The sequence below is a fragment of the Ambystoma mexicanum genome, chromosome 13 (assembly GCF_040938575.1).
Source record: "Ambystoma mexicanum isolate Mex_15411 chromosome 13, UKY_AmexF1_1, whole genome shotgun sequence".
In the NCBI taxonomy this organism is placed as follows: domain Eukaryota; kingdom Metazoa; phylum Chordata; class Amphibia; order Caudata; family Ambystomatidae; genus Ambystoma; species Ambystoma mexicanum.
In genome coordinates, this window is record NC_090938.1 from 712,105,549 (window position 1) to 712,122,234 (window position 16,686).

Here is a 16,686-nt window from a genome sequence, read left to right on the forward strand (position 1 = left end):
ATGGACCGTTAATCTGTAGTCTGCACCACAGGAGTATTACACCAATTAGTGTCCTAATTCAGGTGGACTGGGCAGCATCCACCATTGACGTCGCTCTGCTGTATGCTTTATCTGAGTGCAACAACTCACCAGTCACTTTACTGATTTACATGAGCAGGTTTTCTTGTGCACTCCACCATGGTCCTTGTACCACTCGAGCGGTCATCAGTGGAGGGGTGCTGGGAGCCTATTGCACCAAGCATACTCCTTTGAGGTACCTTTACCTATAGCCATCTCAGCCCTTCAGCATCAAGTCTTGCCACAACCCACTGACCGATGATCAAGAGGCTGCTGAACTAGTTTATTGCAGCTCACATCTGCTGGTCTCCTCTACAGATCTCCAATGGCCCCTTAGCCTCTGACCATGGGGGTGGCCTCAGACTACTATCTTGGAAGCCACCATCAATGAACCTGAGGCGAGGAATCCCAACTGATTTCTGCCCAGAGTGTCATTAAATGTCATTTAATATTAGGAATGGGTTCTCCCTCTATATACATTTTTATGCTGGTATGGACACGCTTTGATAGGTGGCTTACCATCCAAGGTCTAAAGCCTAACTGGGTGGTCGACAAGGAGGGATCTTCCTCGATCAAAGTATGGATGAGTTTAAGGAGAACTTTGCCCAATATTCTGAAGGTGTCTTTTAAAGATGGGTGGTAGCTGGATTACTCTGACCTCTTTTGTGCCATAGATCAAATATTGCTCAAGACAGGTGCCAAGAGTCTGTTTAGTTCAACACAGCAGATCTAATTGAGATGCCAATAAGGGGAATCCTAAATTAGCAGATCAGCAGGGACAAAGTCAGGGTTGCGGCAGGGTGGGGGGTGGGGATGGCTGGTTTTTGGGGGTAATTGCACCAAGATTTTTTTCGATGGGAGAATGTTAACTAAAATGGAAGAGTAAATGATCTGATGTGAATAGTAAATCTACTATTGAAACGAAGCCTAGTGGCTTGCATCTCAAAAGCCTTGCCGCAACTTTGAGTAGCATTGAAACAACCCTCTGAAAGAAGGTAGCACATTTCTGGCAGATGGCTATCTTAAATATTTACTTTGCATTCACAATGTATCAAAATGAGGGAAATGATTTCAGAATACGGTGACTAGATATGATAAATGATCATGAAAAGGTGTGGAGAGGTATGCATGTTTCTTTAGAGGGCTAAATTCGCTCTGGCAGCTTTATTTTCTGGTGACATGGAAGGGGGAAGAGTGTTAGGGGCGTTTCCCTAAATTCCTACTGGTAGTAAGACTTTAGTAAGCTATCCCAGTGGCTTGTAGATCCCACAACTCTTCGTATCAGTCTGTACTAACTCAGGACCTTGGTAGAGTGGCAGATTAGTTGGGCTTAACATAAGAGGAAGATGTGAGCTGTAGGTAAGTACACTGAATCTAGTTAGACAGGCACAGCAAGGAAGCACACTTAGTTATATTCTACACCAGAATCACTTTGAATACTTAGAGGTTTATACTAGAACACTTATGAATACCTTTTTTTTAATGTGTTTTTATTGGCATTTCGTAAATAACAGACATGAACATACCCCTTCCTGCTCTCCAACCTCCCAACCCAACCACGTTCCCACCCTATGCCCCTGACACCTTGCATGGTACATATTGCAATATACAGAGTCACTGAAGACCAAGGATTTGAAGATGTGGCGGGTAGTATCGAACATTAGTCACTTTTTACAAAGTTAAGTACGTCGGCCCAGTCTTTTGAGAATTTTGATTGATCCTCCTGAACAGCATATGTAGTCCATTCATTCAAGTGCGACAAGGTTCCAGACTCTGGAGAGCCATTTTCTTGGTTGTAGTGGATCTTTAGATTCCACTCTTGAGCTATCCCCAATAGAGCTGCCAGTTGCAATATAACACTTTACATCTTTGTTTAGAACCGTCTCCTATTCACCTCCAACATTAACAGAACACTTGCTTTGAGTGCTAGGCTTTAAAGTGCCACATTTTTTTTCCAATACATTTTTATTACGTTTTCAGAAGAACAGATACATAGCAAAGAAAAAAACATCTCCCAACCCCACCCATCCCTCCCATCCCCGATCCAAGAGTTCAATTGGAGTCATGACCTCTGAATTGGAGATAGAAACATAGTGGATGTCAGTTTGACCCGGGTGCCTGGGTAGGACATTAAACTTGATTCTCAAAAGGGCTTTCCGTCGGATAAATGCAGTCACCCACCGAAGTCTTCACAGATCCGATTCATCTTGGGGGCGTATTATTCCCAGTAGTTCATAGCCTTGGGGCACCAGGCCCGACGGGCTCCCGCTTTTAGATAAGACAGTATGTGAGCCATTCCATGGCTAGCAATGACCACAGCTCCACAACCCACTCGTGCTCCTGCGGCGGGGCCTTTGATTTCCACTTCCGGGCCAAGACCAGTGCTGCCGCCAGCATCATTATGACGTAAAGCTTGCGGTCCACTCTAGTGGGCAGGGACTTCAACATCCCATTGAGGCCAATTAAGTCCCTCCCTCTATTATGACTGGGTTTTTGGGCACTCACACCAAATGAGCCCATGAACCCACTCCCTCCGACAAACCCAAGATACATTAGGGTATATTTTATTTAATCTGGTTGGGGTTAGGTGCCATCGCAGCATCAGTTTCAGCCAGATCGCCTGGATCTGGATGGATCTTGCAAGTTTCGGGATCTGAGACCACAGCTCCACCCATTCCTGCTCCTCGAAGTCCATCCCAACCGCCTGCGCCCATTTGATCATATATTCCCTGGATTTCACGGTTTCTCCCTTCATGAGTTTATAAATGGACGACACCACCCCCTTGTCTACCGTGTTGTGTCCAGATACTTTTCGAACTGGTTAAGGGAACGTGCCCCTGCCTGCTTAACCGACGGCTGGGAGATCCAGTGCCTGATCTGAAGATATGAAAACCTCTGCGATTCCCCCAAGCCAAAGTCCTTCTTACACTGCTCGAATTGTTTTACCTCTTCCCCCCGTCAGCATATCGCGGACCATCCGGCATCCCCGCTGGTACCACTGATCGAAGGTCGGCACATAGGAGGCTGCAGGAGTGAATTGTGGGTTGCCATGTAATGACGTGTACGGGGATGGGAAAGTGGTAATAGGTGCCCTTTTAATGGCTTGATCCAGGCATCCCCTGTGGTGGATGTTATACCACTGCAGTACATCCTGGCCAGTCGGTCCTATCTCGGCAGCCACAGAACCCCCTCTAGGTCCCCACCCACCACCACCCTATCCGCTTCCACACCTTCCCTCTATCATTTCTTTGCCAGTCTCTTATGACCCTTCCTCCCCCTCCCCCCCCTGCCCAGGCAGAGTTTTCATAAGGGAAACCGCCATCCTTGGGCGCTTCCGGTTCCAGACGAAGTGGGAGGTTATTCTTTGTAGGGCCCTAAAGGACATCGGGATTCGGACGAGGAGGGCAGAAAAATGGTAAAGGAGCAGGAGCAGGGGCAGGATTGCCATCTTTAAGGCGTTGATTCTGCCCATCCACGAGATTTCTAGGTGGCCCCAATCAGCCAGTTTCGATTTCACTTTCTGGAGAAGGGTGGATAGTTCGCTGTGTAAAGTACCCCCATGGTCCTGGTCAAATGAATACCCAGATACTTTAGTGACGTGTCCACCCGCTTTCCTGAGGTCCCGGACAGCGCTGCCGCTAGGGTGAGAGGGAGCGCAAAAGATTTGTAGGCATTGACTTTTAGCCCTGCTATCCGGCCAAACCTATCCAGTTCTCTTGCCAGTGCCTGCAAGGAGGTGATCGGATGGGTCAGTAACAGTATCAGGTCATCCGCAAAGGCAGCAATCTTGTGGACCTCGCCTCTGAACAGGATTCCCTCTATGTCTTCGGCCATTTGCACTGTTTCCAAGAACGGTTCCTGCTTTGTTCCCCTATCCACCCTGACCGGGGCAGATATTTGCCCATTAATTGCCAACCGTATCACTGGGTTTTGGTAATTTGCCTTTACTCGCGCCAGGAGGCCCGGGCCAAACCCCATTCCCCTCATAGCCGCAAATGGGAAGCCCCAGTCTACCCGATTAAAAGCCTTCTCGGTGTCAATCGCCAAGAGAAGGGCTGGGATATTCTTTTTCTGTGTCTTTTCGATCAAATGGCCCGATCTTCTAACATAGTCCGATGTTTGCCTGCCTCTAATAAAACCCGCCTGGTTGCAGTGAATCAGTGTGGGGAGGATCGATTCAAGACAATTAGCTAGGACCTTGGTATGGATTTCAGCATCAACATTTATTAAAGCAATTGGATGATAGGATGCGCGGTCTGTCGGATCTTTGCCTTTCTTATGGATAAGGATGACCTTTGCTTCATTCATGGAGTTCGGGAGATTACCTGTGGACCCAATACAGTTGAACAATTTGGTAAGGATGGGGATTAACACTTCTCGGTGTGTCTTGTAAAATTCAGACCCAAACCCATTGGGGCCAGGGGCTTTATTGGACGGTAGGTTGTTGATCACCCTCCTAACTTTGTCAGCGGTGATCTCAGTTTCCAGGGCATCCCTATCTTCCTGCGGGATCTGTCGGGGGGGGGGGGGGCCCATCCCACGTAGGTATGCCTCCTGATCAGTGCTTGATGGTTCATCTGACTTATAGGGGGCTGTGTAGAATTTGCAGAATTCAGCCTCAATATCTGGGTTCTTGGCAAGAAGGGCGCCTCCCTCCCCTTTAATTTTTAAGATTGTTTTGTTACCAGCCTCCTTCCGTAGCTTTCTGGCCAGCAAGCGATCCGCCTTGTTGCCCTTAATATAGAACTTTTGACGCAGCCAGAGGAGGTTGCGCTCTGCCACCCTGGTTTGTATTGGATTAAGTTGACCTCTCTCGGCTCTAAATTCCTTTAGTGGCTGCCGACAGCCCACCGCCCATATGAGCCATCACTTCCTTAAGCCTATCTTCTAGTTGTTATTCCTCAAGTCTCAGCTCCCGTTCCCTTCTAGCCTTAATTGCTATGATCTTACCCCTTATTGTAGCTTTGAAGGCGTCCCACCAAATTTGAGGGGTCGTATCTTCCCAGTTGTTGTGACTAGTATACTCTACTACCTCCTCCTCTACTCCCCTAACGAGGATCGGGTCCTTAAACAACGAGGCTGGATACATCCATTTCCAAATTCCTGGGGGCCCCTTCGATCTAGTTAGTGAAAGAATGAGTGGAGCATGGTCTTCGAGGGCAATTGCCCCCAACACCAGAGCTGTGGCTCTTTCCATCAGTGGTTTGATACCCAAGCATAGTCTATCCTTGAGTGTTACCTGTGTGCATGTGAATAGATAGTATAACCCACCGCTTCCCCATGTTCCCACCATACGTCCACCAGAGCCAGATTGCGTATCTTCTGTACCATGTCCCCTGATGGTCCCTTCTGCGCTTCCCACTAGGTGGAACTCTGGAGGGGTCCCAAGCTAAATTAAAGTCTCCCAGCAGGAGGCTGTTCGCCGTGGCAAATTTCCCTAGGCGGGTGAGAATATTATGTATATAGGCGTCCTGACCTTGATTGGGAGCATACAGGGTTGCTACCGTGAAGGACTCTTTCCCTCAAGTATCACCGCTAGGTACCTTCCTTGGTTATCTTTTTGCACATCCCTGACAGTCGGAACGAGCCCATCCCTCAAGGATATCAAAACTCCCCCCTTCTTGCTAGCTTGTGTGGCCTGGATTAATTGCGAGTATCGCCGAAATCTTATCCTATTGTCAGTCTAGAAATAAATTAGATTACCCATTGAACGGAAGGCAATGTTGGATACTTGGTTGGATAAGACCAACTGCCTCATTTTCAGTGTTAAGAATATATAGTCATTATATAGTCATTAGCCTAACTAGAGTGGAGCCATTTTAAGGTGACCGAAATCGCCATTTTGTCTTCTCTTCGTTTTCTCTAACGCTGCCTCTTTGCCTCATGTGAAACTGCTTTGCTGAAATATAATTCTGCTTCAATGGTCCAAGGTTGTTAAAAGGCATGTTGAAAGATAACGCTGTAAGCCAGACATGCCTTTTTCCCTCCCGTATCTTTGGAGGCGAGGAGCAAGGCATTCTAATCAGTACACAGATGCCAGTGAGTCCCCCCTAGAAGAATAGCAATGTACGAAACTAATATTAAAAGGTTTAAATTATGTTCTTTGCGGCCCCCCCTTCTTCTGCACTGAGGCCCCAGAGAGAAAGCTGACCTCGAGCGTGAATAGAAACCAGGAGATAGCAAGGCCTGGAATGTGCCATTCCCCTATGCGCAGCTTGTCCATGAAAACGGAAGTGCTGTGTTCTTTCAAATAAAGAATGGTGTCTGTAAATCCGAGATTGCAAACTGTTGCTAAATATGATGGTCTAAGGTGTCATATTCGTCACTATGGTCAATCATCGCCTCCAATTCAAAGGGAATGAATTGGGGGCGGCATCGAATGTGTCATTACTGATTGTAAGATGCCCCTTCACTATGGGTGACCCTAGTATGGACAGTCTCCTGAAGGGCAACCACATGGGGTTGATCCTTGCCTGAGAAACCTCTACCTTTTTCCTCTTAACCTGGGAGTTGAGGCCATTGACATTTAGAGAAAGCAACTTCAGTGTCTCTATACTAGCCGTGTAACAAATTTATGGAGAACCTAATTGAGCAACTAGAACCCCCTTTGCATTGTGCCGTTTGTCCTTTGAAAAATGCACTCTGTACGAGGATTGGGCCCTCAAGATCTGAACCTTGGATCTGCCCCCCCCCCCTCTTTCCAGGCGAGACCGGCGGGCGCTTAGCCCCCCTCGTGATTCCTCCACGAGAGACCAAATCGATAACAAACCTAGAAATTTCCCCTCGCAGGATTTCCCAATCCCATTCCAAGACCCCCCCCCCCACACTGCTCCCTCCCTGCTTCCCTTCCCAACTTTAAATAACTGACCACGCCCATTTACTGAACTGCTATAACTGGCTTCCTCCCCGGACTCCAATTTGGGAGCCCACTCCACTTCTCGGTTCCTCGTGTGTCTGTCGGGGTGCTAGTGGCCCCCGTTGGAGCCTCCACAGACCCGTCGTTGGAGGCCTTCCTGCGATCTGGGCCTGAGGCTCTCTTCCTTCTTGGGCTTAATGGTGGACCACTCCCATGGTTTGCGCCTCCGCCCCCGCCCGGGATTGCGGTACCTGCTCCTCCAGGCCCATCAAGGCCAACCCCTGCTCACAGGTCGTAATCTTATGGTGGGTCCCCTGCCAGGCGAAGGACAAACCAAACTGGTGGGCCCATTTATAGCAAATTTGCTGTGAGCGTAGAAAGGACAGGACCAGACCATCCGTCTCCTTTTGATTAGCGTGATCCTTGCCAAGTCTTGGTAAAGAGAAATTTCATGGCCATTGTAGGTGATGTGTGAGGCCTTTCTCGCCTTCTCCAAAATCTTCTCCTTTAACGGCATGGTTGTGAAAAGCCACCAACACATCACGTGGTCTGGATCCTGGCTCCGTTCTACGTGGACCTAACCTGTAGACTCTTTTCTAGCATCTTCGGTCAGTTCTTGGATAGCACGCTCATTAATTTCCACCCTTTCTTCCAATTTGTTAATGTCTCTTTTGATATCCCGTAAGCCTTGCGCCAGATCATCTCGCAGCTTGTCCATCTGTGTCTGCCCCGCTGTTGTGATTTTCTCCACCAGCTCACCCATGAACTGCGTTAGCATAGCTTGAGAGATCGGTCTTTCTAGATCCTCGTGGGAGAGCGAATCATCCTTCTCCCCTGATCCATGACCCGTCTCTTGGGCCGCCTCCGACTCTTTTGGCCAGAACCTTGTCGGGGGTCCGCCCGTTGGCTTTCAGAGGCCTATCCTTGGGCTGGGATCTCTTTACCCTTGTTTCTGGACATTTTGGCTCAGGATGCGTATGAAAGCGCCAACCAGTAAACAAAGGGGGGGGGGGTGAGTACCCCGGCGAAGTGCTATCTGGTGCAGAGTTGGGGCACCGTAGCCCAGTCACAGGTGCCACACTCTTAAGGACCGGTCTGGGCACTCCTGCACTACCCCCCCCCCCCACCCCTGTGCAGCTGATCTCTTCTTCTACTTCGGTGCTTCTCATGGGGGCTCCACGCCACCGACTGCTCCCGGGTACAGCCTATTCCATGGGCCTGGTGCCGATAAGGGCCAATCTCTGATGGTGAAACTGGTAGAGTGCACTGGCCCTCCTTTAGGCTTCTGGGTACCCTGCGAGGGCCCCCCAGGGTGCAGCGCGACCTTGCCTCTCCTTGCTGCCCTCCTCGGTCCCAGGGTCCTGGCGCTGAAATCGGGGGGGGGGGGGAGCTCCTGAGCCGGTCACAATTCCGTGTCCTTTTCACAGGTTCTGTGTTCACAGAACTTCACGGAATCCGTATTCACAGATTCCAAATCTGCGCCCAATCCGCTGTGTCCCTGGAGTGACGTACACTCCCCTGCTCAGTCCGCTCCTCCGAGGGAGTAGGGGGGGGGGGGAACACCCCCACCCCACTGACAGACCTGCGTGGTGTTCTATGCTGCCCCAGGGGCCGGGGTGCAGCTCCCGGCCCCGTGGGAAGTGGCGGGAATGAAAATGGCGCACCTGACCCCCGGGGCCACCTCTGTACCTCCAATGGAGTCGCTGCACTTCAGCGGATGCCGGGCCGACGGGACTCTTCACGCCCCCTCATCTGGCCTCGAGGCAGCCTGTCAGCCGGTCAGCGGGCCCGCGCCGGGAGCCTGCCAGAGACGCTCCAGGCGCTGGGCTGCACTGCCGCCTTCCTCTCCCGCCGGGCAAGGCCTCCGCCGCTGGTGGCAGCGCCACCACCAGCCCTGCGTCGCCGGCTGCTCCTCTCCTGGGGGGGTGGCCCGTCTCCGGGACAACTCTTCGCTCTTCGCACCGTTGAACTCCCGCCACCTGCACTGGTTGCCGGGGAGGACTGAGACTGGGGCGGGCGGGTGAAATTTCAATGGCAGGTCGGGAGCGCGGGTCGCTGCGTCCACTCCCCTACGCGGCCATCTTGGAAACCAAGCGCCACATTTTTGCACCATATGCACATCAATCTCTTCCCAGTATCCTGACCGGGCAGCACCACCATTTGTGCCCCATGCGAGCCACTCTTCAGCATTGATCCGAAATGAATGGTCTAATTTTATGCAAACGGACTGGAGTATGATGCCATTGAGTTAACAACTTTCACCAAAATTCTCTTCAGCGGGTAAGTCTGGTGATCTTTCGAGAGCCCCACCCATTTTACTTCCCGAGATTTGTTCTCCCAGCGTCGGCTGCCAACAATATTTATAATACGGTGGGGTATTGGGGGTAACCTCAGACATGATTTTGTATAAGTTTGAGATTGGAGCCCTAGTTCCCGGTTTGGAAGTAGCACATTTTTCAAACTAAGTTTAATTCTCTGGTTTCCGCTTGTTTGTTCGGAGCTAGTATTCAATGTCGGCCCTGGAAGTATTCATTCAATAATTCATTCAATCCCAGTTCTAGTTTGCATTGGATAAAAGATTTTGGGTCTTTGCCTTGAAACATGAGTTTCGTACAACCTGCCTGCTTACATCTAGTGAATACCCGTGGGGCAAGGCCCAGTGTAAACTGGGTATTAAACCGTGTGAATGGAATGTTGAGAATTAGTATTGCTTGACTGATGTATCTCAGACCTCTTCCAAGCTCATAATCCTTCTCTTGTGAATATTGGGGGGAACTATCACATTTAGGGTGCCATAAGGTGTTTCCGAGGTGCGGACCTCCTGTCGCCCTTTCCATCTGAACCCACCGTTTCTGAACGTCTGCTCCCCACCAATCTTTCACTATTCAAATGTTTGTGCTTGGTAGAACTTTCAAAAATCTGGAAGATCTAGACCACCCCTGTTTGTACGAGTGATCAAAAAGTCATAAGATGCCTATGGGGCTGCTTTTGTTCCATACAAATGCAGAAATCACTCTATGCAGCTTTTTAAAAATGGAGCTGGGTCCCAGATTTGGAGTGCCTGAAGGAAATGAACTGCTTTGGGTTGGATGACCATTTTTACCGAATTGATTCGCCCAAGCCAGGAAACGGTTAACAGACCCCATTTAACTAGTTGACCAATAATTTCTTTCAGCAGAGGGGGATAGTTTGCTTCCTACATCCTGGCAATCTTAAGAGTTATAGTGACACCCAGTAATTTAATTCCATCTTGCGTCCAGCCGAATTGTTTGTGTTCGCAGTGAATGCACTTTGGGGGAACGAAGAGGTTCAGAATTTTCGATTTGGTATTGTCAATTTTCAGACCAGCCACCGACTCGTATCTCTTTAGCTCTCGTTCCAATGAGGGTAAAGTATTTATTGGATATAAGAAGGAACATATTGTCTGCATAGGCCATAGATTTGTGATATTCTCCCCGACCTTCCCCCCCTCACCCCCCCAATACCCCAAGTTAATCCCTTGATTATCTTCTGTATGTTGACCTTAGCAAGGAGCGGCTCGAGACAGATGGCGTACAGCACGGTTGACCTAGGGCAGCCCTGTTTAGTCCACCTTTGAGGAGCAATAGGGGGAGAGAGTTGGCCATTAATCGTCAGTCTAGCTGATGGATGCTTATAGTTCACCCTTATTTTATCTATAAACTTTGGGCTAAAGCCCAACCTAGCTAAGGCCAGAAAGAGAGCCGACCACTCGACCCAATCAAAAGCCTTTTCAGCATCAAGAGATAGGACTGCTGTAATCTATTTTTTTTTTTTTTTGTAAAAAAATGTCCCTCTCTCAATCTTCTCTAGAATGTGACACATGAATGCGCCTGATATTATCATGTGTTTGACGATGCCGTTATTCAAGCCTGATCTGGGTGTATAAGTGTGGGGGAGAAGATCTGTATTTGCCAATATTTTAGAGTACATGTGTGTGTCCAGATTTATGTGCTATGGGCCAATGGCCCCATACCTACTAGGGTCTTTTCCATGCTTTTGGAACAGAAAAATATTTGCCTCATCCATTGTAGAGCATATGCAACCTGACAGTAAATGAGTTTTATAAATAAGTGAGTTTTGGAGTCAAGACCTTCCGATAGGATTTATAAAACGAGGCAGAAAATCCATATGGGCCATGTGATTTATTCAGGGCAAGAACGTTTATAACCCTAAGTACTTCTTGCGTCGTATCCCTCTCAATGGGATCCACATCATCCGAATCTATCCGGGGGAGGGTGACTGCATCTAGGTACATCACTTGAGCTCCCAGTTCAGGAGACTCTGACCAGTAGAGTTTCCAATAGAATGTATGTAACTGCGAGACCATTTGAGGTGTTTCCATAACCTTCCCCTGTGGGTGATTGCATTGTCTGAATAGTTTGTTGCGGTTCTTTGGTGTAGTTGTCTAGCTTATAAGCCGTCAGCCCTATTGGCTTTTACATAATATTTCTGCCTAATATATAATAAGGACTTTTCTGCCTTTTTTGCTTGGAGTAGGTTTAATTTGCCAACCACAGTTCTATAGGCTCTTTGGATGGAGGGACCCACATTGGTTTCATTTTTCCCATTACCCATTGTAGCTCTTGCTTCAACTCCATCTCTAATGCTGTTTTTTGTTTAGATCTGATAGCGGCTTCTGCTATTAGAACTCTGCATAGTCGCTTTAAAGGCATCCCATGTTACATTTACGGGGGTGTCATGCATCGGATTCAATTTTCTGTTCTATTTTCTTTCAACACTGAGTCCGCCAAAACCTCTGCTGGGAATCGCCAAGCCCACAACTGCCTCAGCTACTTTCAGGTCGATAATGAGTTCTGAAAGTGTAATCGCCTGATGGGTTATTTGGGTAAAAGTACCTGAAAGTGGCTTTGAAACCCTAGCATAACCTATGTGAGGAAAAAGATTGGACATGTGAATAAAAAGTATAACCTTTTTCAGACCCCATGAGTGTTGGCCACACATCTACCATGTTAAACTTGCACATTTTTGTATTGGGATTTTAGATGGCAGAGGTTGCGTGGAGCTGGTTACCGCACTCTGGTCCTGTGCAGGGTCCCAGACCATGTTGGAATCCCCTAGAAGAATTATTTCCCCCTCACTAAAAGATTCTAATAGTGTTAGAGTTGATTTATTATAAAAAATACTTCCTGGCCTGTGCTTGGAGCATAAATCAAAGCCACCGTTAATTTAATTGGGCCAAGCGCTAAAATGGTGAAACATAACCATGTTTATGGATTTTGGTTTGAAGAACTTTAATATGGGGAGCAGACCTCATTGCTATGAACACCCCAGCCACCTTCCCAACCACATGTGCCTGTAATACAAACGGATAGCATTGCAATCTAAGTTTATATCCATCAGCCAGACAGATGTGTCTCCTGGAGCGCCACCAAGTCCAGTTGGTCACACCACAGGAGGGATTCTAATCCCTGCATTTTGCTGGCGCATTAAAACCCATAATATTAAATGTTAAGCACTTGACTTATCCTGATCAGTTTGACATCCTACAGTTCGTTCAAACGCTGCAATCCTTGATATTCCTCTCGGATACCATGATTTGTGGGCCTGCCCCCCTCTCCACCCCTTAACCCCAACTAACCCAACAGTCTCCCCATTGTCCTCTGGTGTGAACCACGGTACCTAACATAACCCGGGGTACAAAACCCCAGCCTTGAGTTTACTTGAACCCCAGGGCAACATGCAGGGTATCCTAGTACCACATCTGTTACCTGAACAGATGAATTCCAAGATGGTGTGCTCCGTCAGTTCTTAATCCATTTTCTAGTGACTGCCTTCATCTGCACTTCATTATTCCAGTGGTTTGGAGAGAGGCCCTCTGAGTCACGCTTTCTCTTGGTGTTTAAACTATCTTTCCTCCCACGTCGAGTTGAAGTTGTCCACTCCCAGGGTTTAGATTGAGCCAAGCGACCATTAGCGGCCTCCAATGGGCCTCCAGTAACGTCCTTGGTTTGTGGTGAGGCCATACCTGATTCTCTGGAGGTGATCCTATACTGGCTACCTTCTAGGGGGAAAAACAATCCAAAAGGCAAAGTCCATTTTGTATTTAATTCCTTGCGACTGTAATGTTCTTAACACCGGCTGCATCTCACAGAATTTTTTGGGAATTACATGTGTGCTACCAAGATGTCACACAGGCGAGCACCTGGGTCATTTCTTTTTGGGCCTGTTATATGAATCCGATGAAGCGGAACCGTGGCAGTCTCTTCGCCCTTAATGAAGTCTGCAAAAATGGAGTTGGTGTCCTTCAAGTTGGCATCATTGATCGATTCTGGGAGGTTTCTTATCTGTGTGTTGGAGCATCTGGATCTGTTCTCAAGGTCCTTACTGTATTTCTAGGTTATGTGGTAGCCTGGCTAAATAGTCAAGGGCGATATCAGACTGTTTGCTTTCCTCTGTCAGTTCCTGGATTGCCCGCTCATTGGTGTCTACACGCGCCCCAAGGGAAGATGTCTTTTTCTGAAGTCGGATAGTGACTGCTTAATTTCCCTGGTAAAAGGTAAACTGCACCTGAAATTAGGCCAGAAACTTGTCCTGAAATTCCTGTAAGCTCATTGTAAGGTCCTCCTTGGAGGCAGCCATTTCTGGGTTGAGGCTGCTAGGCTCTTCGCTGAGGTTAACTGTAGCTATGTTTCCAGTTAAGGGTGTCACCTGGTCCAAAGCCCACAATCTTTGTAGCGGATTCGTCATACTCTGATTTTCTTTGGTATACCCAGCCAGGGTAAGCTTCTTTCTAACCCTCTGCTTGTGATGTGCAGGATACTGTGATGTTTGGTTTGTAGAAATCAAACGTCTGCAGAATTTCTACAAACCAGTAATTTTATAGTCCAGCCAGGAACCGCAGCCAGCAAAAGGGCAGCTAGTGCTTTTACTATATTTACCAAAAGTTATACCAGGTCAATAACTTGTGCCTCAATATTGAAGATGGCAGACCCTTCAATGAATCCTTATGCTGATGAAGCTCCGTCTAAAAGGTTTGAATACTCTGCCTGCTTGAGGGATCCCTAGGATGGTGAACTTCTCTCAAAGGGCTGGGCCGGCCGCTCCTTTTAAGATCACCTGATTGCTCTGGGTGGGCGACGCCCTGCTCATGGGCAGACTTGAGTCTAGAGTCCCTGGTCCAATGTTCACCTACTATATGGTGAAGCCCCACAGATGGGGAGAGCCCAAGCTTGTACCACCTTCCCAGACAACCTCACAATCCTGTAGGCCACCACCTAACGAAGCCCTGCCTGTCCTCGTTGCGCTAGTCTTACTGCCAGTGTTATGGTGAAAAAGCATCACCGTTCTAGCATGCCTGTCTCACATTAATGACAGTAGTAGTAGTAGGAGGAGTGGGTGGGTGGCAGTGCCCTAATTCAAGCTGTTTTAGATGGAGCGCAATGAACGCACGTCCTCAAGGTGTGGCGTCCATCTTGAAATCCACTTAGGAATACTTGATACACTTCAAAGGGAGCTTTCACTTTTGTGTTTGCAGTTACATTTGAAGCAACGTTAGAAAGGGAAAAAGACAATGGTATTGTATTATCGGTTATTGCGCCCTCCTGCGGTTTTCAATGTTTTATACAGTAATTAATTTACTCTGCATACACATAGTAAAGTCACTTAAAGGGAGGAAAATGGTTAGTGTAACATGAGCTTAGTTCAAGATTCTAGAGACGGTTTCTTCGCGTAGTAAGTCCAAAAATGCAACCCTAGCTAAAAGCAGTTTGGAGATGGCTTGAAGTCTTGACAAGCGGCGCATTATGAAGAGTTCCTGTGGATTTCTCCAGTTTCTAGGGTGGCGTTGCCCTGGACACCTACATGCATTCCAGTGCTCTGGAGTGACTTCTTGGAATCGGGTAAGAAATTGCCACCCTCCCCCCTCTCTCCCCCCTCCAGCCTCCCACAATACCTTTAGGTTAGACAAAAATGTTTGTGCTGGATGCACCGCAATGTTGCAGCTTTGGATCCGACTTCCGGATTCCTTGGTCTGACTGAAGGCAGGACAGTGAACAGAATCTCTGTGTCGAGGGAGGTCCTGTAGCACGACTTAAGTAACTTCTGGGTTCACTCTGCGGTTTTGGTGCCTTTTCTGGAGCACCAACAAAGGGCACGGACTGTCTGGTCAATCCTCTTCGCTACCTGCAGTCCCATCCTCTGAGGGTCTGGGCAAGTTGTAGCGTATCTGTGGAGTATCCTTACGGTTTCAGCAAAGATTTGGACGGATTCGGCCTTTCCATGACTATGGACTCGCGCAGCAGGTCTCCTGGTATTGGGGCTCCTCAGCTCTGGAAAGTCCTAGGACCTTGGGAGATGGCTTGTTTCAAAGATAGTCTTAGGACTGGTTGTTCCCACCAGGCAAAGGGAAGAAGTCCTCTTTGGAGCTCCTGTTGCACAGAAAACTGGGTCAGACAGCAGTGGTCGCTTCATGTGTTGCAAAGGGTCTGCAGGCGTCTCTGGTCGTCTTCTTTGGTTCCCTCAGCTTCCAGTGGTCGACTTCCTTTTCTCTCCAGAAGCCTCCCCATTTCATACAGTTTCATCGCACACTCCTCTGCATCTCAGCATTTGACAGAAAGGAGCGTTTAGCTGTTCAGTCAGGACAGCCAGATGCCCTGTGGAAGCTGGACCTATTCAGTCACTCTGGCAGACAAAGGACCGGGGGGGACTCCTCCCCCACTTCCTGCCTGCCCAGACACTCTGGAGCCAATGCGGGGATACCCAAGGTTTCCCGCCAAAGGCAAAACACACAGGCCTCCCCTCCCAGAATTGTAAAAGGGCTGACGGAGAACAACCACGCTAATAATAGTGAAAAAAGGAGGGTCGGAAGTTACTACTTGGTTGCCCTTATTGTACACTACCAAGCTATGGACCTAGCCTGCAGTACCAAAAAATAAACAATAGTTGGTAGAACACGTCCACTGCCACCAGCCATAACTAGGTGATTGTCTGTGACCTAAAGTCACTGGAACAGAGAGGGATACTGGGTAGTCTTTTGGCACTCGGCTGAAAGTGGTGTGTGCACCCCACTCTGTCTAAGGTTTTGCGGGAGATACTAGAACTGTTATTATTTGAATATATGGAAAAATAATCTTGAAGGAGGACCCTAAGCATCCCCAGCAAACCTGCCCATAAGGAGCTTTGTGCTGCAGTAGTACAAGAGATGTCTTTAAGAGCTATGGAGTAGACCGACTCATAGTACAGGTAGAATACAAAGAACAGAGTTCCAAAAGACAGAGCCAACAAGAATGAATGAATGAATGGAGTGGGAAATCTCCACTTATTCAGGATTGTAAGAAAAAGGTGCAGAAGTCCAGCAAAAAGTGCTTGGGGTTTAATAGGAGAGGGGATGAAGTATAACAAATTATTGGGAAGCAGGATTAGGGTGGAGGTCCCAGGCATGACTGGAGAAAGGCCTTCCTGGTTCTCTTACTGTTCCCAATGGATTCCTTGACCTCTGGAGGTCAGGGGTCGTCCAGCGCTAATGAGCAACAGCAAAGGATGTTCTCTGGGGGGTGAACCCAGCTCTCCTGGATTCCGTGACTGGGCTCCTGGGTAAAATATGGGTTTGTGAGGATGCCACTCCCAGGGATCCAAGTGACAGGTTGGACATTGTTCTTACCCAGGACAACACTTTCTAGCCTACAGATGCTGTGATCTGACCCGACCATGCTAGAGTTGCTGTGCCCGAACGCTCCATCGCAGTAACTGTGGTTGCATCTAGAGAGAGGCTCAGGGTGCAGAGTTCTCTGCAT

The 16,686-nt window shown here is 48.4% G+C and overlaps 1 protein-coding gene across 1 annotated transcript in view; it reads left to right on the forward strand.

Moving 5' to 3' along the window:
- LOC138521768 (E3 ubiquitin-protein ligase TRIM39-like) overlaps positions 1 to 16,686 on the forward strand; it is a 404,627-nt gene that overhangs the window by 224,346 nt on the left and 163,595 nt on the right. The window lies entirely within an intron of this gene.